The sequence below is a fragment of the Giraffa tippelskirchi genome, chromosome 12 (genome assembly GCF_054371585.1).
Source record: "Giraffa tippelskirchi isolate mGirTip1 chromosome 12, T2T-mGirTip1v1.2.pri, whole genome shotgun sequence".
NCBI lineage: Eukaryota > Metazoa > Chordata > Mammalia > Artiodactyla > Giraffidae > Giraffa > Giraffa tippelskirchi.
Genome location: NC_137286.1, coordinates 127,707,144 through 127,734,680, shown reverse-complemented (window position 1 = coordinate 127,734,680; position 27,537 = coordinate 127,707,144). Strand labels below are relative to the sequence as shown.

Sequence of the window (27,537 nt, the reverse complement as noted above, 5' to 3'; positions counted from 1 at the left end):
GCACTCTAATCCTTTTAATATATTTGTCACTTCCACTGTATAATCATAAGGGATTTGATTTAGGTCATACCTGAATGGTCTAGTGGTTTTTCCTACTTTCTTCAATTTAAGTAGTTCAATAAGGAGTTCATGATCTCAGCCACACACAGCTCCCAGTCTTGTTTTTTGCTGACTATATAGAGCTTCTCCGTCTTTGACTGCACAGAATATAATCAATATGATTTCAGTATTGACCATCTGATGATGTCCATGTGTAGAGTCTTCTCTTGTGTTGTTGGAAGGGGGTGTTTGCTATGACCAGTGCATTCTCTTGGCAAAACTCTATTAGCCTTTGCCCTGCTTCATTCTGTACTCCAAGGCCAAATTTGCCTGTTGCTCCAGGTATTTCTTGACTTCCTACTTTTGCATTCCATCCGCTATAATGAAAAGGACATCTTTTTGGGTGTTAGTTGTAGAAGCTCTTGTAGGTCTTCATATAACTGTTCAACTTCAGCTTCTTCAGCATTAGTGGTCAGGGCATAGACTTGGATTACTGTGATATTGAATGGTTTGCCTTGGAAATGAACAGAGATCATTCTGTCATTTTTGAGGTTGCATCCAAGTACTGCATTTTGGACTCTTTTGTTGACTATGATGACTACTCCATTTCTTCTAAGAGATTCTTGCCCACAATAGTAGATATAATGGTCATCTGATTAAATTCACCCATTCCAGTCCATTTTAGTTTGCTGATTCCTAAAATATTGATATTCACTCTTGCCATCTCCTGTTTGACCACTTCCAATTTGCCTTGATTCATGGACCTAACGTTCCAGGTTCCTATGCAATATTGCTCTTTACAGCATCAGACTTTACTTCCATCACCAGTCACATCCACAACTGGGTGTTGTTGTTGCTTTGTCTCCATCTCTTCATTCTTTCTGGAGTTATTTCTCCACTGATCTCCAGTAGCATATTGGGCACCTACCAACCTGGGGAGTTCATCTTTCAGTGTCCTATCTTTTTGCCTTTTCATACTTTTCATGGGGTTCTCAAGGAAAGAATACTGAAGTGGTTTGCCATTCCCTTCTCCAGTGGACCACGTTTTGTCAGAACTCTCCACCATGACCCGTCCATCTTGGGTGGCCCTACACGGCATGGCTCATAGTTTCACTGAGTTAGACAAGGCTGTGGTCCATGTGACCAGACTTGTTAGTTTTTTGTGATTGTGGTTTTCAGTCTGTCTGACCTTGTTGGAGAAGGATAAGAGGTTTATGGAAGCTTCCTGATAGGAGAGACTGACTGAGGGGGCACTGGGTCTTGATGGCTGGGGTCATGCTCAGTAAATCTTTAATCCAGTTTTCTGTTGATGGGTGGATCTGTGTTCCCACCCTGTTACTTACCTGGGGTCAAATGATAAAGAAAACTAAGCACTGAAGAATTGATGCTTTTGAACTATGATGTTGGAGAAGACTCTTGAGAGTCCCTTGGACTGCAAGGAGATCCAACCAGTCCATCCTAAAGGAAATCAGTCCTGAATATTCATTGGAAGGACTGATGCTGAATCTGAAACTCCAATACTTTGGCCACCTGATGGCCTTTTCAGCTGACTCATTTGAAAAGACCTTGATGCTGGGAAAGATTGAAGGCAGGAGGAGAAGGGGACGACAGAGGATGAGATGGTTGAATGGCATCATCGACACAATGGACATGAGTTTGAGTAAACTCCAGAAGTTGGTGATGGGTAGGGAGGCCTGGCGTGTTGTACTTTCATCAAAAGGCTGTTTATTTCTTCTTTGCTTTGTACCATAAGGGTCTTGTCATCTGCATATCTGAGGTTATGGATATTTTTCCCCTGCAATCTTGATTCCAGCTTGTGCTTCTTCCAGCCCTGCGTTTCACGTGTGATGTGCTCTGCATATAAGTTAAATAAGCAAGGTTACAATATGCAGTCTTGACGTGCTCCTTTCCTGATTTGGAACCAGTGTTATTCCATGTCAGCCAGTATATACTGAGCCATATATGCATAAACACTATAATCCCAGGCTCACTTTTCCAGCATTGTAATCAAGTAGCTAGCTTTGGGAGCAGGGATTGAGCTGGCATTGTGTCAAAGCCCTGGCTGGAATTCTAGAATACATCATAGGAATAACCTGCTTGATTCCACAAAGAGTAAATACCCTATGGAAAACTTTTTCTCAAATGAAATGTACTTACTAGTGTTGAAATAAATTTCTCTTGTCCAGGATCCTATATCAGCAAACCAAACTTCTGTGTTTCAATAAATGCTTTGCTTGACCAAAAACACAGTATATTCAGTCAGTCAACCTCCAAACACCAAGAAACTTTATTTCTTACCTTAAACAAGGTTGATTATGTAGTCCTAACCTATCAGATATTTTCTATTTTTTCTCTTCCTTTTTCTATACACTTTATTCTATGGGAAGTCTTCTGCCTTAACTTGCAGTGCTGTTTAGGAAGTATTTAATAAAGTTTTCGTTAACTAAATTGTCTTTATTAATTATTCCTTAACAGCTTTTGGTCAAAAAGATGGGATTCAAAAACAACTGCTAATGGCTTGCGGGAGCATGCTCACAGCCAAGGTGCCTTCTGAACCCTTTCATTTCACTCTCCTCTGGGTAAGTCACTGTCGGATTTGAGTGTCACTCCTTTGTGTGCAGCTCACTGATCCAAGCAAATATTGTTTAAAAGAAATTGTTCCCAGAAAGATGCTAGGCCCCCAGGAAATTTTCAAAGTAGTCGTAACGGGACTCTGCAGTTAGTGGCAGCCACTTAGGGATGCAAGAAGGAATTCCAATGCCCACAACAAGGGACAGCAGCTAGGGGACTCACAAGTCCTTAAAATGAGTCTACTGCATAAACTGATGGGGTACCCAGTGAAATTAAGATGAAAAATGTAAATATATTGAATCATCAAAATAAAAACTTAAGTAGACACAAGTCAGACTACGAAGAGCCATTAGAGCATCCACGTTATAAGGAAATCTGTGGAGGGAATTATCAATCTATTGCTAAAGGGAATCTTGGAAACCAAAGCCGCACATTTGATGGACACAGATCAAGTACTTAAAAAGCTGTGAGAGCACTTGCCACCTGGCGTTAACACTCTTGAGCTAAGAGCTAGGATAGATTGGTCACAGAACATATTAGATAGACACATGAGGACTTCTGTCATTTTATATCTTTTGCCACAGAACATGTGGTGTGAAATTCCAATTTTTACAAAGCCTTAAGACAGATGCCATGTAGCACAGGATTCCAGTGATCCAAATTTCCAATAGCCAGTTAATTGTGCCATAAATCATAATAAAACTAATAACTAGCATCTTTGTAATTTTTAACTCTTAATTGTCAAGCAGAATATGTTCCAAAAGTCAATTTTTTGAAATAATATATTAATTTTTCTGTTTCTTTTTCTTCTGGAAGACTGTTAAGTATCCTTGTTATTTTCATAGAACCAACAAAAATAACCAGAGAAATGAAGTTTGCATAATTCACAGTACATCATATAGTTTAGTATCAGGAATTAGTGACTCAAATCAGAGTGAAAAATGCTCCAGTGAAAAAATTTCTTCTTCCATCACCAAACACCAAATTCTGAAGGCCCAATAAAAAACATTGTTCTATCTTCTTATATTCTGGTACTACTATTTATTTTAATCTTTTGCTATGTCTCTGCAAATCTGTTTGCTCATTACATTTTGTTTCATTTCTAATTCTCACATTGATTTTCAAAGATGTCACAATGATATTTTGACAGAAGGATGCCAAGAGATACAGTCAGAAGAAGCCTAGTTTGCTAGGACAAGGGAGATAGAAAATAATGACAATTTTATGAATCTGTGATTTACAGATTACCCATGTGGATTTATTACTCTGTATGGTAATTGATGGCTGAAAGAGTAACAGTTCTATCAGGTTAGAGATCGCTTCCTTAGCATGCATGTGTGCATTGGAGAAGGAAATGGCAACCCACTCCAGTATTCTTGCCTAGAGAATACTGTGGACAGAGGAGCCTAGTGGGCTGCCGTCTGTGGGGTCGCACAGAGTTGGACACGACTAAAGCGACTTAGCAGCGGCAGAGATGCTTCAGTTTTCACAGACAGATTTTTCCCCATGCTCTTGGAAGCTCCTCATTCTCTGACAGTTTAGAATATACTAACTATATCTTATGGCCACCATTTATAAGCAACTTACGAGCATATGCTGAGTGTTCATAGAAATACTGGCTGGATAAGGGAAAGACCATACCTTGGGGCATTTTTCAGTAGACCCAAATTTCAAACTTGAATGATATCTAGTTCTTGTTATGAATGTCAAGCTATGCATTCATATTATTGTCTTATTTGCAACTAAAGACTACTTTGTACTTTTTTTTCCTTTATTTCCTCTTTCCTCAAAACACATTAATAGTCTGCCTTCAGAAATCAAGATGTTCTGAAATGTACTATAACACTCTAGAAGCTATTATCTAGGTTCTATAATTGGAATTTATGAACTAGGTGATCTCTGAATCTGGTTCCTAAGTGTGGTCTTATGTTTAAATATTTATATTGAAATTTCTAACATTTTATAACCCAGGTACTAAATTTAGCACTTCATGGTTGGACCTTTCTTTCAAGTGTACTTTGTTAATTTTTTATGGATCTACATTAATTTAACTAGGCATTTCCTATTTTAAAAATACCCATTTTTTTTGTATAAAAGTGTCAGTATTACTGTCAAGTCCTCAGGTAATTGTGGAAATGAAAAAATATATATTTACATGTATTTATGTGTATATATATGTGTATATGTATATATATATATATATATAGAGAGAGAGAGAGAGAGAGAGAGAGACAGATTATTTAAGTCCAGCCAAACAATGGATTGTTTTTTTATCAATTATCTGCCATACCTGAAGAAATAAACTGAATAAAATAATGTATCTGGTCAAAATGGTAAATGATTATATTTATTGTAGACAAATATGTTACACTGAGAAAATTCTATAACCAGCTTTCAATTTTGTTATGTTTTGCTCACTAAAAAGTCCTATGATCACAGTATAGGTTACCAGTTATTTGCCTCCAGAGAAAGCATGCATTTTGTGTAGATATGAATATTAATTTTCTTAGATGTTTTATATCTTATTTTAATATATTGTGAAGTATGATGGTTGTGCTTTTCACTTCCATCATGGCTGGTGTTGATTTTTTATAAGTATCATCACTGTTATAAAAATCATCACTGTTGATTTTTTATAAATAAAGAAAATGTGCCTCTGAGAAAATAACTAATTTAACCTTAGAAAACTACTAAATGACAGCTCTAGAACTTGAGCTAAAGTCTTTGGGGTTTGGGGCTCAGATATACTTCCAATAGTGAGGAGTAACTCTTTAAAAAAAAAAAAAAAGAATTCCTTGTAGGAAAAAAATGACTCTAATCCTGAAGATGTCCACATTAATTTCAAATAATCTAGGATTTTAGATCTTATTCTTGCTTTACCTACCTAGGAAACATCAGATAAGTTCATTATCAACATAATACTCTCCTAATCTTATTTTATTATGATTAATCATCAATTACCTGACCTACATGAAAATAAAGGCATAAAACCAAAATAATATCTGTAAATATTCCAAATATATTTTTAAATAAGTGATTTTGTTAAAATATAAAAGTAAGGTAGGTTTTGGTAAGGAAGATCATATTCTGGGACAAAGTAAGCAAAATTCATGTTGAAATAATATAATAACTTGAGAAGATACTAGCCACAAAATGCTGAAATATATCAACAATTTCAAAATGTAGATTCATATACTATGATGGAGAGGTTTTTAATCTTTCACCTTCCATAATGTATTAATGAGTGAAAATCAAAAATAACGCAGCATATACCAAGATCTAATCATGGTACATGTCATTCCCCACACATGAAACCCACTCAGTGGAGCTTTTCCTTCCATATAGCACTCAGGTCCTATTTTCTCTGTGACATTTTTGTGACTAAAATAACAAATCTTCTTCTGACATACTATAGTCTTTATTGTGCTAACAAATCATCTGCCATTTACTTGATACATACTGATTGATGAAACCTCCTTAACTTTATCTGTTTGGATTTACTGCCTATTCTTAACTGACCTCCATGAATCTGTTCCCTTATCCAATAACCTTATTCTCTACAGGAAACTTACTCCTCCTCTGTGTTCCTGGTCGGTAAAAAAACTAGGAGATTTGCTGACATTTTTTGAACAGTTTCTACTTATCCACCTATTATTTCTGTCTTCCATTTTTCCTAATAAAAGGGGATAAGTCAGAAAATCTGTGGGTGAAAGATCAAAGAAAAGCAGGGGAACCTACAGGCTAAATTGTGTTTTAGACTTTTTGCTAAAAGGTCAACTACTTCCTTGAATATGCTTTAATAGAGATATCTTAAATTAGCTACTTGGGGAAAAAGGAGGCATCTAACTATGAGTACAAGCATTTTTTAAATCTTAGATATAAAAATAAATAGGAATGCAAATATTGCAAATTATAAAATAGATTTTTCAGTGTGGGCAGGGAAAGGGATTGAGTGAGCATTCAAAATGAGAATGAAAGAAGGATAATGCAGAAAAGATGATGTAATAAAAAAAAAAACTGTATTTATTGTATTATGCCTAGAACTAGTGAGGGAGATATAAATGGCAACATATTTCTTCACTAGATATTGAAACTTTAAGCATCCAGTTTCTTAGTTTAATGTATTTATTTAATCTTTACACTCTCTTTTCTATTCCATTCTTTGACCTCATAATAGAATGTTTAAATTGACAATCGTATGCCATTCAGAATATTAGTTGAAAACTATGTTCTATAAGGACAGCCTCCTACTAATTCAAATTACTTGGTGATTACTCCTAATGCAAATATCTCAAGTCTCACTGGAACTGATGCTCTTCCTTCTCTACTTTTTTTTTTTGTATCCATAGGAACCTATCTGTCTTTGCTTCCTTGCACTTAGCTAAGCTTGCAGAGTCTATTTACTTCAACCATTTTTATGTAGACATTATAAATTTCCTTGCAAGATTATTTTTAAAATAGCTGTATGACAATGCCTGATGCTGTCTTAAACCCAAGCTGATAGATAATATTAAAGAAAGCTTTATAACAAGTGCTGATACAAGGTAATGCTTATTGACTACTATCTGGCCCTTAATAATATCTGGCAGCTCTCCTCAGATATTTGTGCTATTTAGTTTCACACACCCTAAAATGTATGTTACATAATGCTTCCATTTTTAACATTTCTTGGAATTTTTTTCTCTAAAAACTTAGCGAGCTTGTTCATTTTATAGTGAACACTTGCATGTACTAAATCAACCATCTATAGCTGTAACAGTATTAGCTTTGCCATGTCTTCACCCCATTCTCCACTTTACGATGAGGGCAATATTCACAAATCTTGGGGTTCTCTCTTAAGATCACAAAGAGATCTGAAGATAAAATATTAAAAAATGATTTAAAGTAGCATCAAGATCTGAATTCTGAATATATTTGGAAATTTAACCCATATGTCTTACTCTTATTACTAATATTCCATTTTCAAGGCAGCATTCTCTGGCATTCAAGTTCTATGGACTACTTCACTTTTGTTTTCACTTATGTATCAAGTATTTTTACAGTAGGTGGGTAGAATAATGACTCTCCAAAGATATCTATATCCTAATCTTCAGGAATTTTTAATATGGGAAAAATTGACTAAATTTAGGATCTTTAGCTGAAACAATTATTTGGGAATATGTGGATGAGCCCAGTGTAATCACAAGGGTCCTTTTAAGAGGGAAGCAGATCATCAGTCAGAGAAGATTTGACAATGGAAGCACGGATCATTTGCTATTCCTGGAAGGGGACCATCCTCTAGAAGCAAAGGGAAAGGAGGAGTGTTTCTCTCCAAGATGCTCCAGAAAGAAACACAGCATGCCCACTCATGATTTAAGCATAGTGAAATCCATTTTCAGGCACTTCCCTTCCAAAATCTTTAGATAATAAATCTGTTTTAGTGGTTGCTTTGAGCCACTAAGATTCTGACAATTTGTTATAGAGACAAAACAAAATCAATACCGTAGGTGTCCAATAAATTGTTAGGTGATGTATTAATTCTTTAGATGCATTTTAGCATGTCTGAAGACAGAAACAATTTGAATTACAAGAAAAAGAAATTCCAAAGAAGAAAAACCATTGAGTTTACAAGAATATTTAACTTTATACTCTTGTCATATTTCAGTTTGTTTCAACAACTTTTTCTTTCATTTACAAAAAATTATCCTTAAGTTTACATAAAAATCAGCATTTTAGAAAAGTTATTCACTACATATAATTGAAGTATTTCAAAATATTCGGTAAAAATTAATACTATATATACTTTGAGTCCCTTAGACTGCAAGGAGATCATATCAGTCAATCCTAAAGGAAATCAACTCTGAATATTCATGGGAAGGACTGATGCTGAGGCTCCAATACTCTGGCCACCTGATGCAAAGAACTGACTCATTGGAAAAGACCTTGATGCTGGGAAAGACTGAAAGCAAAAGAAGAAGGGGGTGACAGAGGATGAAATGGTTAGATAGCATCACTGACTCAATGGACAGGGATTTAAGCAAACTCCCAGTGATAGTGAAGGACAGAGGAGCCTGGTGTGCTGTAGTCCATAGGATCACAAAGAGTCTGACAGGGTTTAGTGATTGAACAACAACAGTACTAAGATTATTTACTTCACATTTCCTTAATGATTTATTAGATATTTAGATTCTCAATTTTATTTATAATAGACACAAAACTATGTCAGTATTAGACTCACTTCAAAACACAAATGTATTATTTATTTACTATAATGATTACAAAGAGTTAAAAGTATAAAAAATTTTGAGCTATTTATCATGAATAATATTGAAACAGGTTTTAAAAGTTTGAGCCACAAAAGCAAGCATCAGTCAAAAAGGAAAAAATCAATAAATACAGATATTTATAAATATGAATAATTTGAATTACTTGGTTGAAAAGTGAATATTGACATATCTTGATTCACTCTCAGCAGGTACTTCCTAAAATAAAACCTCATAACTTTGTTTGTACATCATGCACCACTGAAAAGACTTATCTTCATTTTGAATTTCTTTCTATCTTATTTAACAAGTGATGCAACCAAAAAAATTTCTCAGTTGTTAGAGTGGAACTCACATGATCATTATTGATTTCAAATCAATACAATTGTGTAAATAATTTTAAATCTTAATACTATAAGGATTCCTTGTTTATATTTTGAGTGATTTGGAGTTTTTCTTCTAATATCTTGCAGTTCTTTCCTAATTAATTTAAGTTTTCAAAGGAGAGGGAATTATGTATTTTCATTTAATTAGTCATATGCCTATCTTAAGGTTCAATCTGCTTCTAAATCTATTTAGGACATATTTCTATAAGAAGAACAATCTTGCAGCTGTCACTGCAGCTCAGATCTCAGATCTTGGAGTAAAAGTATATGCTTCTGGTTCTTATTTGCGTGTACAGAATACTGATTATGCCAGAAAGGAGAATAAAAAGAGTAAGACTACATGGTTTGTATGTCTCATCTGTAGGCACTATGTTTACAGTAATGAATGTTACCCAACTGTATCTTCTATGTCCATTGGCTGAAGAAGTTAAGAATAATGTACTTAGCAATCCTTCAAACTGAATAAACTGCTCAAGCAAGGTGATATGTTAGGCCCACCAATTACTCAAAGTAATGTCTCTGCTTCTTAATATGCTGTCTAGGTTGGTCATAACTTTGCTTCCAAAGAGCAAGCGTCTTTTAATTTCATGGCTACAGTCACCATTTGGAGTGATTTTGGAACCCAAGAAAATAGTCTGTCATTGTTTCCATTGTTTTCCCACCTATTTACTATGAAGTGATGGGACTGGATGTGATGATCTTAGTTTTTTGAATGTTGAATTTTAAGCCAACTTTTTACTCTTCTCTTTCACTTTCATCAAGAGGTTCTTCAGTTCTTCTTTGTTTTCTACCATAAGGGTGGTGTCATGTGTGTATCTGAGGTTATTGATATTTCTCCTGGCAATCTTGATTCCAGGTTGTGCTTCATCCTTGCTTACATTCTTTGTATAAGTGAAAATGACAAATTATCTAGGAAGAGCTAACTAGCATATTTCAGCACTACACAGTTTGATATAAATTCATGGCATGTTCAATCCTAGTATCTCAAAAGAGAAATTAAAAGTAAAACACTTCATTAAAATGTTGATTGTTATTTCATAGATCACTTTAAGACTCCATAATTTCTCATTTTAAAATCAGGTTAAAATACCTGTTTGGAATCGTTCTATAAACTCTATACTATCCAAAAAGGTGAACAAAGACACAGCTTATCATTAATTTGACTCTTATCTTTTATCCAAGATATTATTTAAGCAAGAATGAGTATCATGAGAGAAACCATTTTCATGTTTTTGTAAGTTATTGCTATAGATAGAATAGATGGCAAAGCATATACTTGCCTCTTCACTGGTTATTATGGTAATAAATGTGGAAAGAAAATAGAAATGTCTATCTTAAGCTCCATATTAAATCCAAGAAGGTTAAAAGTGGAATAATGAATCATGCTAAGAATCTCTGAGAATTTTCTGAATCATTCAATTACATGGGAGGTTCAGAAACATTTGCCAGATGATTCAAAATGAAACTGTGCGATGCATGCAGTTTTGGTGAATTTGAAAAGGCTAAAACAGTGCATACAAAGTAAATCTCCCGCCCCAACCACATTATCTCTGTGCTTTAAGAATAGTGCTGTAAGTTAGTAAGAGGTTTACTGATTTGTATTATTCACCTGAATAATTAGAGGTTTTAAAAATAAAATATGTTTGCCACAAAAATAATGTTGTACAAATTAGTGGCTATGTTTTATTTACAATTTACATTCTCTTTAGGATAGTGAAAAATCAAGCCCAGTAGCTCCTTAAACCAGTATGTATAGCATAACAAAACTTCTGGAAGAGCTTTCCCAGTACTGATAGTATGTACATATATTCTTGACTGAAAAATCCCATGGACAGAGGAGCCTGGCCGTGCTACAGTCCATGGGGTTGGGAAAGAGTCAGAAATGACTTAGTGACACACGTACACACACACACACACACACACACAGAGGCATTTGGTGGTGGTGCTGCTGCTGCTGCTACTAAGTCGCTCCAGTCATGTCCGACTCTGTGCGACCCCATAGACGGCAGCCCACCAGGCTCCGCCGTCCCTGGGATTCTCCAGGCAAGAATACTGGAGTGGGTTGCCATTTCCTTCTCCAGTGCATGAAAGGGAAAAGTGAAAGTGAAGTCGCTCAGTCGTGTCCGACTCTTAGCGACCCCATGGACTGTAGCCTACCAGGCTCCTCCATCCATGGGATTTTCCAGGCAAGAGTACTGGAGTGGGGTGCCATTGCCTTCTCCGTTGGTGGTGCTAGTGGTAAAGAATTCGCTGGCCAATGCAGGAGATTCATGAATGCGGGTTCCATCCCAGGGTCAGGAAGATCTCCTGCAGTAGGGAATGACAACCCACTCCAGTATTCTTGCCAGGAAAATTCCATGGACAGAGCAGCCTGGTGAGCCACGGTCCCTGGGACCACAAACAATCGGACATGACTGAACACATACATATGTATTATTTAAATTGAGACGTTGAGATGTATAATGTACACAAGAAAAAAACTAACTTTTTCAAAGATTGTTGTTATAATGCACGTGTTTACTTCACCTCTTGATAGCAGTTCTGTTAACCACTTCTTATCCAGATTCCATAATTTTCCAGTTACTTTATGACACTTATATACACTTATCTGCCTTTTTAGTATGTCTGTTTCACATCTAACTCAAAACTTATTTTTCTTTGACCTAATCAAAACTAGAGTTGTGACCAGGAGACAGAAAAAGATGGGTTGTCGTCTGGCTCTTAGAAATTGAATCTTAAAATAGTGGTACTAAGAGAAGAGATGAGAAAAAACATAAGGTCTCATTACATGACTAGACGATGTTAATTAGTTGCCTGTTAACTATGACTATTTCTCTGACTTATGACTACCATGATTTGAGTCATGGACAACCCATGGGGTGCATAGAACACAATTTTTATTACCCTGTGACTATCACATTGCTCATTTCTATTACATGTTTCTGCTCTGCCTTTTCTAGGTCTAATCACCTCCTGCCACGTATAATCTCTTCTCTGTCCTTTGCCAAGCAGGAAGACTTCCTGGGGAGGGAATTATTTGCAAAATTTCTTCATTCTGTTACATTCTAAAATATCCATTTTTTTATACTTCGCGTGGGAAAAAGTGAGAAGGAAGGCTGCAATCTTCTGGTTGACTTTTTCTCCATATTACAGCAGCATTATGTTTGCTTGAGGATCAGCGACTTTGAACATTTCTCTAACGAAATGCTACATGAATCTAGATGGAAGACAGAAGATGGGTGGTTCTGTAGGAGAGCAAAACCTGCCACCCCAGAGGGTCTCTTTAGCCTGAAGATTAATTTAGGCTGAATGGCTATCAGATGGAATAAGATAGATTAAATGAGTTATACTATCTGATGTTGTTAAGGATAATTCATTTACTATAGCCCAGGGATATTAGTATTGCATCTAGAATTGTTCTACTGGAGAAGCCAAAGTGACATTCCTGATGAAAGGAGATTTCTTCTTGATATACCATTTTACACATTTGTTTTTATTCTAAAAGGCTTAAATATGTATATTCTATTTTATATTTTGGTTCTAGATTATTGGATCTGCTGTGTGAAATATTGAAATAGTAATGTGAATACTTAAAACATTTCCAAGAGTTTTAGTTTACATGTAATTAGATTCTTCCTTTTCCATTTCTTCTTAGAATGTTAGGTCAGGATAATTTTCTGCAAATTTTTACTTGGAACATTTCATCTTTTTCTGCATTTTTTTAAAACTTGGTAAGAGAATTTAGTAACCATTGGATTTCTTTTTGATGCCAGCTGTATTCTTGGTGATTTGAAAATATCTGAAGCCTACACCTACTTGTTGGGCCTTTTGCCCACCAAGTTTATCAGTTCTCTTCCATTTGTTAACACTTTAGCTTCAGGTGTTAAAAAAAAAAAAGCAACTCTAGTGTGATGATTCATTATTATTAATTTATACAACAAGGGTATCAGTGTAAAACTCTTCTTGCTGTAGGCTATTTATTAATTTCACAGAAAAGAAATAAATTTGTCTAAGAAGTAAAGGCAATAAAGAATTTTAGTTGGTCTCAGAAGATAAATAAATTTGTTAAAAGCATATTTCAAATTCAACTGGGCTTGTAAGTAATTAGAAACATTAATTTGTATATGATCAGATTTTGGAATGATAAATTTAAAGTGGCAGATATAGAGTTTCTTTCATTTTTGCTCCATTCATGATTTCATTTAGAGGCGAAATATCATAAACACGTTTTACAGAATCTTTTAGAATCTTCTTTCAAGATGCTATTATTTTTTAGTTTCATGCAAATATATTACAGTACTTTCTTCCAAATTATACATTTTAGGCACACAGTAGGCATTAAGTTGATGTCAATTTTCTTTTTTTTTTTTTGGTTATACATTTCATAATATACAAAATAGATTTTTTCAATGCTTTGTTTTCTTTAGTAAACAAGGACTCAACATTAATGCTGATCCTCCAGCATTAATGTCTGAGAGAAGAATTTATGTATTTCATTTATCATTGGTTCTTATCATTCACTTTCTGTTATTTATTTATTTATTTTTTAATTTCTCTTCTCATTCAGTATTATTTATAGTGCCTGGTGGCTCAGGTGGTAAAGAATCTTCCTGCAGTGTGGGAGACCCAGGTTTGATCCCTGGGTCGGGAAGTTCCCTGGAGAAGGAAATGGCAACTGACTCCAGTATTCTTGCCTGGAAAATTCTGTAGACTGAGGAGCCTGGTGGGCTACAGTCCATGGGGTCGCAAAGAGTCAGACATGACTGAGCGACTACCACACACTTCTATAAGCCCTCAGTCTCACCAAATAATGCATTTTATCCTTCCATTTAAATTGACTGTATATCCACATTTATAGACTTTCCCTGAACTATCTGAAATTTCAGTATTATTTAGTACATGAGAGGCTGACAACAGAATAGGATCTGTATATTGGGTCTCTGTTAGATTATTTCACTTGATATAATTTATTACAGTTTTTGAATCTATATGTGAATCAGCAGTTACATTTCAGCTGTTAAAAGATTAAGGTTATATACTTTGAAAATTACTTTTTCTTTAGATGAAGCAGCTACTGTAAAAATTCTAATTTATTTAATTCCTTTTGTAAAGCTAGTCCATGAGTTAGGGTTATCTAGAATTAGAATCATGATACATATCCTATATATATAATATATATATATATAGAGAGAGAGAGAGAGGATATGAATATATCCCATATATATATATATATATATATATATATATAGGATATGCATATATTCATTTCAAATGAATATATGTATATTCATTTGAAAGATATTTTCAAAAGAAGCAAAAGAACAATATATAACAGATCTTGAAACTGCACACTCAGTTGGGACTTCCCATGGGCCAGGACTTAAACCCAGCCAGAACCCAGGTTGGGACTTGAACCCACTGTTAATTGAGATCACACACCTGGTCTCAAGATTAATGAAGCTCACTCAGGTTCTTTTTGTGTCATCACAGAAAGAATTCAAGGAGACAAAAATGACAGGTAAGAAGTAAGTTTATTTAAATATGCATTCCATAGAGAGAATGCGGTCTGTCTCAAAAGGCAAGAGCTGTCAAGGGAGAAAACACTTCACAGAGAGAGTGTGGGGCATCTTAGAAGGTGAGTGGCCCCACAATATGAAGTGGTTAGTTTTTATGGGCTGAGTAATTTCATAGGTTCATAAGTGGGAGGGTTATTCCAACTGTTTTAGAGACAGGGAGGAGATTTCCAAGAATTGGGTCACTGCCCACTCTTTGACCTTTTATAGTCAGCCTAGGAACTGTCTTGGTGCTGGTAGACATGCTATTTAGCATGCTAATGTGTTACAATGAATATAGTATAATGAGGCTCAAGGTCTACTGAAGGTGGAATCTTTTGCCATCTTAGGCTAGGTTGGTTCTAATCAGTTTATGTTGTGTCCTCAAGGGCTATGTCATTGTTTTAAAGGTTGTCCTCTGCCCCTTTCCCTCCTGTTTCTATCTGAGAAGTCCTTCAAGACAAATATGCAGTTATTGTTACATGGAATTAATAGTAACCAAATCAAATACAAGAAGCTTACTAAAGTTTTAAGGTAGTAGTAATAGTCCAAAGAAACAATAAGCTTGAACTTAAAAACAGCCTGGAACTTCACATGGTCCTTGTACTTCTGGTTTTCTCTGAAGAGTATGCATGGAAAAATCCATCTTGTAGGGTAGAGTACAAAATTAACAGGCATTCTATAGATTTACACATATGCCCAAATAAGCCCATATGTTTACCTTTCTATAAATGTACTCACATTTTTCCTTTCACCCTTTGTCTCCAGAAACATAGTTTTTACTTATCTTTCTAACTCATATAATTGTTTTTCCTGTGAAATTATCTAACATGTCTCATATAGACCTACTTCCTCCCTCAATATCTTTATAGGGTTTCTCCTAAAGTTCTATTAGAATATTTGTCATTGTCTTGTCATTGTTTATTTAATAACTCTCTGCATGAGTAGAATGCGTACACAACTGAATTCTCAGTACCTGGTTTCTAATAAGCATTTTTCCAATGAATGAGAGAAAAAAATTGTCTATCCAAAGTCATACCAAGACATAATTGCAAATATTTTACATGGCAGATACACTAGTATGTGTTTGTATAACTTAAAATTGTACTTACGTGAGAGGAAGATTTGTCAAGTGTTCAAAAAAAAAAAAAGTTAGGAAAACCACTGTAGTTTTAATGAGGGTAAGTAACTATTCCAGCAGAGTGAAAGTCTTGTGCAAATTTAAGGACAACTATTGTAAACAGTAAGACACACTAACTCAAGTAGGCCAGTGAGGGTGAAAGTGAAATGTGAATGGGAGAGGGTTGGAAATGAAACTGCAAAATCATTCACAATTCTAAAGGTAGACAGCATGGTGAAATTCAGATGTTCTAGGTTGTGGAGAGTGAAACTATCGATGGAGAGCTTAAAATAGAATTGGTATATGCTTGGATTTTCTTTTAAAAAATATTCTGTTGACAGGAAGAACTGAAGAGTAGTGAAGCTATAGTCAGAGGAAACTGTAATAAATCTATTATAAATATCCAAATTAACAGTGATTAGGGATCTGGACCAGTGAGATAGAAAGTTTTGGGTCCATATTTAGAAGATAATGGTTAAAAAGTCTGAGAAAGATGGAATGGATTTGAAAATGATTTTAATGTTTTCATATGTGCATCCCATTACACAAGACTGTGAATGCACTAATGATACTGAACTGGACACTTAAAATGATTAGATTATAATTTTTATGTTTTGTGTTAAAATTATGATTGCAAAGAGAAACTTAATAAGCCCTTTTATGAATATATGAGTCAGAATATTAAAAACATATAAAGCAAGTTAAGCCAGCAAAGTACCTATATTTATTATTTATATGGTTACCAAGGTGATTTAAAAGATAATGCCCTCAAGGGGGTATTTAAGTATGAATTCAGTACTAATGAGTTTCTGAAATTAGCTCCCATAATTCAAAATCATATCATTGTTTTAATTCTATTTAAGCAAGTAAGCATAGGAGGAAAATATATATTTGTAATTTTGAACCGCTTCCACTTAACTGATGGAAGGAACTCAGTGTGATGTAAGAAAAGTAACTCTTAAAGAGTTCAGGATTTCAGTATTAAATATCATGGGCACACCTGGATTAGTGTTTAAAATTTCATGAAGCTATGAAATATCAAAGAATGCATGAGGGCAGAGTTTGTTTTGTATTTTTTATCCTAAAATGAAAATGCAATGGTTTATGAAGAAAGAGGGTGATCAGTGATCAGCATATTTACTTCATAAGTGATTTTTTTGTTTCCATCGGAATTGACAGACTTTCATTCTTTCTCAATATGTTCTGAGAGATGCTGATTTGTTTATCTGACCTTATTTTTTGAATAAGTCAATGGTACACTGAAAATTTTAAGAGAAAGACTGCTCTAGCTGAAAATAGAATATGGAAAGCAACCAGCCAGGCTGTGTCACAGTGAGTTACAGCCATACATCTATACTACTGCTGTTTCCCTACAATCACAGCAATGAATTACAGTAATACATTCAATCCTGATAAATGATCTACTCAGCTTCTGCTTAAATTAAACTGACTGCAATCTGGATGAGTGCAGCCACATATTAACGCTGGGTCCACCATTTCTTGTCTCTATCCTGGTGAATTATGGAATGGTAGTCCTAGCTTTATGCATTGATTAACATTGCTGCTACAGCTTTTTCACAGATCAATGTTCAAGTGGAATGAAAAGTAGGCTCCAACATTCTGCTGCCACATTTAATGCTGTCATCATAAAATAAATGTGTAGTGTTTAAAATAAAATCTTATAAATAACTGTAGACATAGCCATGCTGCAAAATATTAATCACTAATTTCTTTTACCATTACTATCTTTTTTCCTACCCCTATGAAGATAATATTCCCAATTGTCAGTATAGGTACCTAAGGAGTGATGACTAGCTTTTTTTTTTTCATAAAATGTCTTTGCCTTTTTCTCAAGAATCTATGAAATACTCTTAAGTTGAATGCTTCAGTATATTTTATACTATCCAGTTGTAAAACTCAGTCAATTGCATTAACTTTTTTGTTATAGAATGTGTGAAACACACATACATATATAATTCTCAGATAAATGGGGTTAAACTCTTGATAAAATAATGCTATCATATTAATGATATGCATACATTTTAGCACATTTTTATTTTGTCCATGACTCGTTTGAGCTTAGGATTTAATGAGGTGCTTAAACATTTAGCAACAAAAGCCAAGATTAGTTGTATAATCATTTTCCACTGCTATGTGTTTAGATGGTACAACTACAAATATTCACTCAAAGTCACCTCAAAATTTTACAGAGAAGGTGGCAATAAAGACATCACAGTTATGTGAGTTATGTAGATAAATAGCTTTTGTGAGAGGTGCATGATTTCTACACATTAAAGTTTATAATTAAAAGTATAATACTAAAATAATAGCATATCTTAAAATTGGAAATTGCTCTTTTATAATATATTACAATTATTCCAAACAATTTTTTCTGAGAGCTTTTAAAACAATGTTAGAGGAAAGTTGAATACTATGAAAAGATTTTGGAAGTATTTTAAAAGTAGTTGAGTCAACGTTCCAGGGTTTCCAAATTGAAAGAGGAACAGTTATAGTGAAATCAGGATGGTGGAGTAGAAGGACGTGTGCTCATCTTCTCCTGCTAAAACACCAAAATCGCACCTAGCTGCTGAACAATCATAGACAGGAGGATGTTGGAAAACACCAGAAAAAAATAAAAACAAAGATATCCCACATCCAAGGACAAAGGAGAAGCCACAATGAGACAGTGGGGGTGGGGTGGGGGGGTGTGCACTTAGCCACTCAGTCATGTCCAACTCTTTTCTGACCGCATGGGCTATAGCCTGCCAGGCATCTCTGTCCATGGGGATTCTTCAGGCAAGAATACTGGAGCGGTGCAATCATGTTAAGATAAAATGCCATACTGGCCAGGTGTGTAACTGAAAAACTGGAGAACAATAATACCAAAGAAGGTCCCACACTTTTGCAAAGGTTCTAGGCCCCACATCAGACTTCCCAACTTGGGGATCCTGCAAAAGGACTGGGAATCCCCAGGGAATCTGACTTTTACATTCAGTGGGATTTGATTGTAGAGCTTCCACAGGACTAGGGGAAACAAACTAGTAGAGGGCACAGATAAAACCTTGTGTGCACTGGGTCCCAGGGCAAAGGAGCAGTGACCTCACAAGAGACTGAGCCAGACCTGCCTGTGACTATGTTAGGGTCTCCTGCAGAGGCATGGTCAGCAGTGGCCTGCTGCAGGAAGAAGGGCATTGGTGACAGCAATCATGGGAGGTGTATGTTGGCATACATCCTCTTGGAGGTTGCCTTTTAGCCCTACCATAAAGCCTGTAGACTTCCTGAGTGGGCTGCCTCAGGCCAAACAACTAATAGAAAGGGAGCACAGCCCCACCTGTTAGCAGACAATTGGATTAAAGATTTACTGATCATGGCCCTGCCCACCAGAGCAAGACCCAGTTTTCCCCACAGCTAGTCTCTCCCATCAGGAAGCTTGCACAAACCTCTTATTCTTGTTCCTCAGAGAGCAGACAGAAGTAAGAACTACAATCGCACAACCTCCAGAATGAAAACCACAATCATAGAAAGCTAACCAAAGTGATCACATGGATAACAGCTTTGTGTAATTCAGTGAGACTATGAGCCATGCCGTGCAGGGCCACCAAAGATAGATGGTCAAGGTGGAAAGTTCTGACAAAACGTGGTCCACTGAAGAAGGGAATGGCAAACCACTCCATTATTTTTGCCTCAAAACCCTATGAACAGTGTGAAAAGGCAAAAAGGTATAGTACCGGAAGATGACACTAAAAGGTTGGTAGGTGTTCAATATGATACTGGGGAAGAGTAGAGAAATAACTCCAGAAACAGTGAAGAGGATGGGCCAAAGCAGAAATGATGCTCAAGTGTTGATGTGTTTGGTGGTGAAAGTAAAGTCCAGTGCTGTAAAGAACAATACTGAAAAGGAACCTGGAATGTTAGGTCCATGAATCAAAGTAAATTGGATGTGGTCAAGCAGGAGATGGCAAGAGTGAACATCAACATCTTAGAAATCAATGAACTAAAATGGACACGAATGGGTGAATTTAATTCAGATGATCATCATATCTACTATCATGGGCAAGAATCCTTTAGAAGAAGTGAAGTACCCCTTATAGTGAACAAGAGTCCAAAATACTGTAAGTATTTGGGTACAACATCAAAAATGACAGAAGGATCTTGGTTCATTTCCAAGGCAAACCATTTGATGTTACAGTAATCCAGGTCTGTGCCCCACCACTAATGCTGAAGAAGCTGAAGTCAGTTTTATGAAGACCTGCAAGACCTTCTACAATACCAAAAAATGATGTCATTTTCATCATAGGAGATTGGAAAAAAAAAGTAGGAAGTCAGAAGATGTCTGGAGTAAGAGGCGAGTTTGGCCTTAGAGTACAAAATGAAGTGGGACAAAGGCTCACAGAGTTTTGCCAAGAGAACACACTGGTCATAGCAAATACCCTCTTCCAACAACACAAGAGACGACTTTATACATGGACACCAGATGGTCAATACCAAAATCAGATTGATTATATTTTTTTCAAGCAAAGATGGAGAAGCTCTGTACAGTCAGTAAAAATAAGATCTGGAGCTGGATGTGACTCACGTCATTAACTCCTTATTGCAAAATTCAATTCTGGTATTGAAGATAGTAGGAAAACCACTAGGCCATTCAGGTATGACCAAAATCAAGTCACTTATGATTATACAGTGGAAGTGACAAATAGATTCAAAGGATTAGATCTGATAGGCAGATACCTGAAGAACAGTGGACAGAGGTTTGTAACATTGTACAGAAGACAGGGACAAAAACTATCCCTAAGGAAAATATATGCAAGAAGGCAAAGCAGTTTTCTGAGGAGGCCTTACAAGTAGCTGAGAAAAGAGGAGAAAAAAAGACAAAGGAGAAAGGGAAAGTTGTATCCAACTGAATATAGAGTTCCAGAGAATAGCAAGGAGAGATAAGAAAGCCTTAAGTGAAAAATGCGAAGAAATAGAGTAAAACAATAGATTGGGAAAGACTAGAGATCTCTTCAAAAACAGTGGAGATATCAGGGGAACATTTCATGCAAAGATGGGCACAATAAAGTACAAAAACCACAAGGTCCTAACAGAAACAGAAGAGATTAAAAAGAAGTGTGAGAATACATGGAAGAACTGTACAGAAAAGGTCTTAATGACTTGGATAATCATGATGGCCTGTCTCTCACCTGAGCAGACATGCTGGAGTGTGAAGTGAAGTCAAGTGGGCCTTGGAAAGCATTACTATGCATAAAGCTAGTGGAGGTGATGGAATTCCAGCTGACCTATTTCAAAACCTAAAAAGTGATGCTGTTAAAGTGCTGCGCTCAATATGACAGAAAATTTGGAAACCTCAGCAATGGCTATGAGATTAGAAAACGTAATGTTCATCCCAATCCCAAAGAAAGGCAATGCCAAAGAATGTTCAAACATACAATTGTGCTCATATCACATGCTAGCTAGGTAGTGCTCAGTCCTTCAACCTACTCCTTTAACAATATGTGAACAGACAACTAATAGATGTACAAGCTGGATTAAGAAGAGGCAGGGGAGCCACAGATCAAACTACCAATATCCACTGGATCATAGAAAATACAAGGAAATTCCAGAACAACATCTACTTCATTGACTACGTTAAAGCCTTTGACTGTGTGGATCACAACATACTGGGGAAAATATTTCAAGATGGGATTACCAGAACACCTTACCTGCCTCCTCAGAAACTTGTATGTAGGTCAAGAAGCAACAATTAGAACTGGACATGGAACAGCAGACTGGTTCAAAATTGGGAAAGAAGTATGTCAAGGCTATATATTGTCACCCTGCTTATTTAACTTATATGCAGAGTACATCATGTGAAATTCTGGGCTGAATGAATCACAAGCTGGAATCAAGATTGCTGGGAGAAAAATCAACAACCTCAGATATGCAGTTGATACCACTCCAAATAACAAGTGAAGAGGAACTAAAGAGCCTCTTGATGAGAGTGAAGGAGAAGAGTGAAAAAGCTGGCTTAAAATTCAACATCAAAAACTAAGATCATGGCATCCTGACCCATCAATTCATGGCAAATAGATGGGGGAAAGTGGAAACAATGGTATATTTTATTTTCTTGAACTCCAAAATCACTGAAGACAGTGACTGAAGCCACGAAATTACAAAAGACACTTGTACCTAGAAAAGAAAGCTGTGACAAACCCAGACAGCATATCAAACAGCAGAGACATCACTTTGCCCACAAAGGTCTGTATAGTCAAAACCATGGTTTTTTCAGTAGTCAACTACGAATGTGATAGTTGGAGCATAAAGAGATCTGAGCACCCAAGAATTAACGGCTTTGAAATGTCATGCTGGAGAAGACTCTTGAGAGTCCCTTGGACAGCTTAGTGATCAAACCAGTCAATCCTCAAGAAAATCAACCCTGAATATTCACTGGAAGGACTGATGCTGAAGCTGAAGCTCCAATACTTTGGCCTCCTGATGTGAAGAGCCAACTCATTGGAAAAGACCCTGATGCTGGGAAAGATTGAAGGCAGGAGGAAAAGTGGGTGGCAGAGGATAAGACAGTTGGATGGCATCACTGATTCAATGGACATGAGTTTGAGAAAACCCTGGGAGATAGTGAAGGACAGGAAAGCCTATCCTGTTATAGCCCATGGTGTTGCAAAGAGTCAGACATGACTTAATGACTGAACAACAACACTGAAAGGCAATAACACACAGTTTGAAGAGAGATTCAGAATTTAAAATATATATGATTAATATGGTAACAGGTCTAATAGATAAAACAGACAGCATGTAGGAACAAATGATCAGTGTGAAAAGAGCAATTAAATTTTTTCAGAAGAATCAAAAATAAATGTCTGAAATCAAAAGCTCTGCAAGAGATATGAATAATACTTTTTAAAAAAGACTTACTTATTTATTCATTCATTTATTTTTAGCTGCACTGAATCTTTGTTGCTGCCTATGTGCTTTCTCTAATTGCTGTCTGTGGGGCTACTCTCTAGCTGTGGTGCCCGGGCTTCTCATTTTGATTGCTTCTCTTGTTGCAGAGCATGGGCTCTAGGGTGCACAGACATTAGTACTGCAGTACGTAGGCTAAGTAGTTGGAGCTTGTCGGCTCTAGAGCATTGGCTCTTTAGCTGTAGAGCATGGGGTTAGTTGCTCCAAGGCATGTGAGATTTTCCCAAACCAGGGATCAAACCAGTGTCCCTGTTTCTCAACCACTGAAACCCCAGGGAATCTCCAGAATAATACCTCTGATGGGCTCATTAGTGGACTCCACAAGACTGAAGAAAGAATAACGGACTTGAAGGTACGACAAAAGAAACTTTCAAAATGAAAGGCAAAGAGAAAAAACAACTGGAAAAAACCCAGAATAACAAAGAACTATGAGAAACCTAAATAAGGTGTAAAGCGAAAGTGAAATTTGCTCAGTCCTATCCAATTCTTTGCAACCCCACGGACTGTATAGTCCATGGAATTCTGCAGGCCAGAATACTGAAGTGGGTAGCCTTTTCCTTCTCCAGGGATCGAACCCAGGTCTCCTGCATTGCAGGTGGATCCTTTACCAGCTGGGCCACAAGGGAAGCCCAAGACTGCTGGAGTGGGTAGCCTATCTCTTCTCCAACGGATCTTCCCAACCCAGGAATCGAAACGGGGTCTCCTGCATTGCAGGCAGATTCTTTACCAACTGAACTATCAGGGAAGCCCAAATAAGGTGTAACGTACACAAAATGGGAAATTAGACAACAGGGAGGAAAAGAGAAACAGAAAAAAAAAAAAAAAAAATGGAAGCAGTAAAGATAGAGAACCTTCCCAAATTGATGCCAGACAGTATATGATTCCAGCTCTATATTATTCTAAAATAGGCACAATTATGGAGACAGTAAAAAGATTATTAGTTTTCAGGAGTTAGAGAAGAAGGAGGAATAACTAGGCAAAGCACAGATTTTTGGGACAGTGGGGGAAAACAAATATATAACTATTTATAGTTTATTTATAGTAAATATAACTAAATATAGTAATGAATCCAACTCTAATTCAATATGTGGTTTATCCAATTTGATTTTTATTGCCCTATTTGTTTACCTCCAACACTATTTCTGCTAAAATAATTTTTCATTAAATAAGTTTATATAGTGTCTAATATGCAGTGCACATATGCTTTTTCATAATACTACTTTTGTTTATAATACAGATATTTCCTTCTATAAAGAACTACCAGTTCTCCCCTCTGAGCCAAATTATGCTTTTCAAATTATTTAATGTACATTTTAAAGTATAGGAAATCCTAAATCATTAAATTTTTAATGTTTCACAATAATATTTCATTATAGATATTATGGACACACACTGAAGGTATGTTACAATGCCTGGATTATGTAATGTTACATATAATATATTTGAGTCCTTTACAAGGTATGGATTAATAACATTCTGGGACAAGGAAAAGATCCATATAGATGATTTCATCCAGTTATGCCACTTCATAATGCTGTTCCAGGAAACTGATTCTTTAAAACATCTCTATCTGCTAATTCATCAAGATAAAACATAATAATCTCAGGCATATTTAAAGAAGATTGTACAGAATAAATGTACATATTCACCAAATGCTTGCACTGTCCTTATAACAACAAAATGCAGACCAATGTGTTTAAATATTTAAATAGTTGCTAACTAAAAGTTTCTTCAGTAGATAATACTTCTACAAGTTATTTTAAAAGTAGTTCATCAGCATTAATACCAGAATGCTTAAGTTTTAAAAAGTAAATTACAGTCCTTTATATGTAAAATGCAATCCCAGTTGTTAATTTGTCTGACAGCTCTGCAGATAGAGTCAAAAGTCTCCCCGAGACCTTGGGGCAACTAATTAGTATACAAGAACATACCTGCCTGAGGATGCAGTTACATCTGGATAGGAGAGAAGAGCAAAATTTACCTTTTTGAAAAAAGAAAAGAAAAATGTCCTTGAGTGTCTTAATTATTACTAGCTCAATTTAAAATTATTCTTTCTATGTAAAGAAATCTTAAATATATGTTTCATTGTTTAGTGAAGAACATTTTATAACATGAAGAAATTTTAATGCAAAAATGATTATGTTCTAGTTAGTGTCATAGGTTACTGTGAATGAAAAATGTTGTGCGCCTTGTCAGTAAACAAAAAGGATGTTGCAGCCATCAAGTCACTACAGCCCTCCCCCACTCCCCTTGGTGAGCCCTGAGGGAATTCAGGGTGGAGACAAAAGAGCTGCCCTCAGCCAAGCCCTCAGCCACAGCAGCCACCCCAGACTGTGCACCCAGAGGGAACTCAGGATGAGAAGGGACACCGGCCCTAGATGGTGAAGGTGCACATCAAAGGAATGATGTCAATGAGCCCAGACTTTTGCATCCTCCCATACATACAAAAATGCTAAATTCATTAACTTGACAAATCTGGTTTTCTTTAACAGGAATCTTTTGAAGTTTCAACTACCTGGTCTTTGTTGCAAAAGCTCCTATCTATCCTGGCTCCTCCCTTCAGACCAGTCTCTCAGAGCTAACTGGGAGGTTGTGTCCCAGCTTAAGTCCTCACTTTTATCTGCCAAATGAAACGTATATCTCAACTTTTAGGCTGTGCATTTTTTTCAGCATGACAAATCATCATTTAAAACTGAATTTAATAAACTTTTTGCAGTTGTTAACTTTTCTAAATTTAAGTTAAACTGCTTAAAATCATAAAGTTCACTTTTACACTATATATTTTTTAAAAATATATAAATGCAGTGTATTTCCCAGTGATATTTTTTTTTATTTATCAGTACTGAAAGCACTTAAGAAACTTGTAGTAAGACTTTAGGCACTAGTGGTAAAGAATCTGCCTGCCAATGCAGGAAACATGAGTTTGATCTCCTCCTTGGGAAGATCCCCTGGAGGAGGAAATAGCAACAACCCACTCCAGTATCCTGGCCTGGAGAATCCCATAGACAGAGGAGCCTGGTGGGGTATAGTCCATAGGGTCACAAAGAGTCATACACGACTGAGCACCAACACAACAGAGACTTTATCCTGTCATTTCTTAGAAAATCGCATATACAATACTGACATTATAAGTGAGTTGTAAATAATAGAAAATATTAACATACATTGTAGTGTTTTGGATTTTATTGTGTTATCTAAATTCCATGGATAGTAGAAAGCTTAAAAATCAGAAAAAAATGAATATACCATATTACCACTTTTATGTAGCAGTAATGAAGTTTGAGCAATGTGTAGTGAGAATGATTTTCATTTACATGCAATAATGTCCAACATTATTTATCAGTGTTCAGTGAGTAGAGTATATTTGTGATTCCAGGATGTTAAAAATGTCATCAGTTCAAATTGCACTATTGTATTATAATTTACCATATTATTTTAGCAGTAGCAAGATATCTAGTCATTGCAATCATAGATTAAGTAAAGAACATATGACTTCATTTATACTTTGCTTGAAAATATTTCCTGTTGACTGAGGAGACATAAGTTTTTTACTATCAACATATCTAATTAATATAATTTACATCTTCCATATTTCTTCTTTTCACTTTAAATACATGTTCCATGTATCTTTTTTGAAAAGTGAATCTTGCCATTATTTTTACACACAGCTGGATAATGATGCCTGGGATCATCTCACGTGGACTTGGCCTGCAATTGCTGGAAGTGTGTCTTGGGTTCCCAGCCAGAGATTAAGGCCAGGTTGTGGTGGTTAAAGCACCATATCCTAGCCACTAGGCCAGTGGTCAGTGACAACGGCCCTGGCCCTTAAGCTATGCAGAAAAAAACTTCCATGAGCATGCAAAGTAGTGAAGCAAATAAAGTATTTATTAAGAGTATAAAGAGTATCTGCCTGCAATGCAGAAGACACAGTAGAGGTGGCTTGGATCCCTGGGTGGGGAAGATCCCCTGGAATAGGAATTGGCAACCCACTTCAGTATTCCTGCTGGGAAAATTCCATGGACAGAGGAGCCTGGTGGGCTAGAGTCCATAGGGTCACTAAGAGTTGGACATGACTGAAGTGACTGAGCATGCACCTGTGGATAGAAACACAGGCAGACTCAGAGTAGCTGAGTCTCTCCCTCATGGCAATTTGAATTACTTTTATGGGACACTTCTGTGTTTCCTTCAGCCAATCATTTGCCTGGATCATGGCCTGTATTTGATATATCTCAGGATCCTCCCTTGTGTGCAAACACCTCTCTTAGCCAAGATGGATTTTACTGAAGAGGTCTGTGGGTAGCCTGGCATTAGTTAGCATCACTCCCCTTTGACCTCCAAGGAGTTTTTCTGTGTATATGTGCTTAGAGAGATCTCGTGACTTTGAGAATAAGAAATATACGCTTTGGTCAGGGCCCAGCCTCCTTCCTCAACTGTCCTGCTAGTCTCCTATTGAAGTTTTGGTCCATAGGAAATGAATCTCCAATCATATTACCCCACAGTGGGGCTGGGCGTCTACCTTCTGCTTCAGGGAGACTAATGTCAATTAGGATATTTCTCAGAACATCAACATGTTGGGGAGACCCTTCATATGTGATGATCCTCTACATCATCATCATGTCCTACAGAAAAAGGACATTCCAAAATTGTTTCGTTTTCAGTTCTACCATAGT

General features: G+C 36.2%; 1 long non-coding RNA gene across 1 annotated transcript in view; it reads left to right on the top strand.

Moving 5' to 3' along the window:
• Window positions 1–27,537, top strand: part of LOC145529439 (uncharacterized) — a 284,079-nt gene that overhangs the window by 51,713 nt on the left and 204,829 nt on the right. The window contains exon 2 of the long non-coding RNA XR_014071230.1: window positions 2,515–2,618. This is a non-coding gene — a long non-coding RNA (uncharacterized LOC145529439). The remainder of the gene's footprint in view (window positions 1–2,514; window positions 2,619–27,537) is intronic.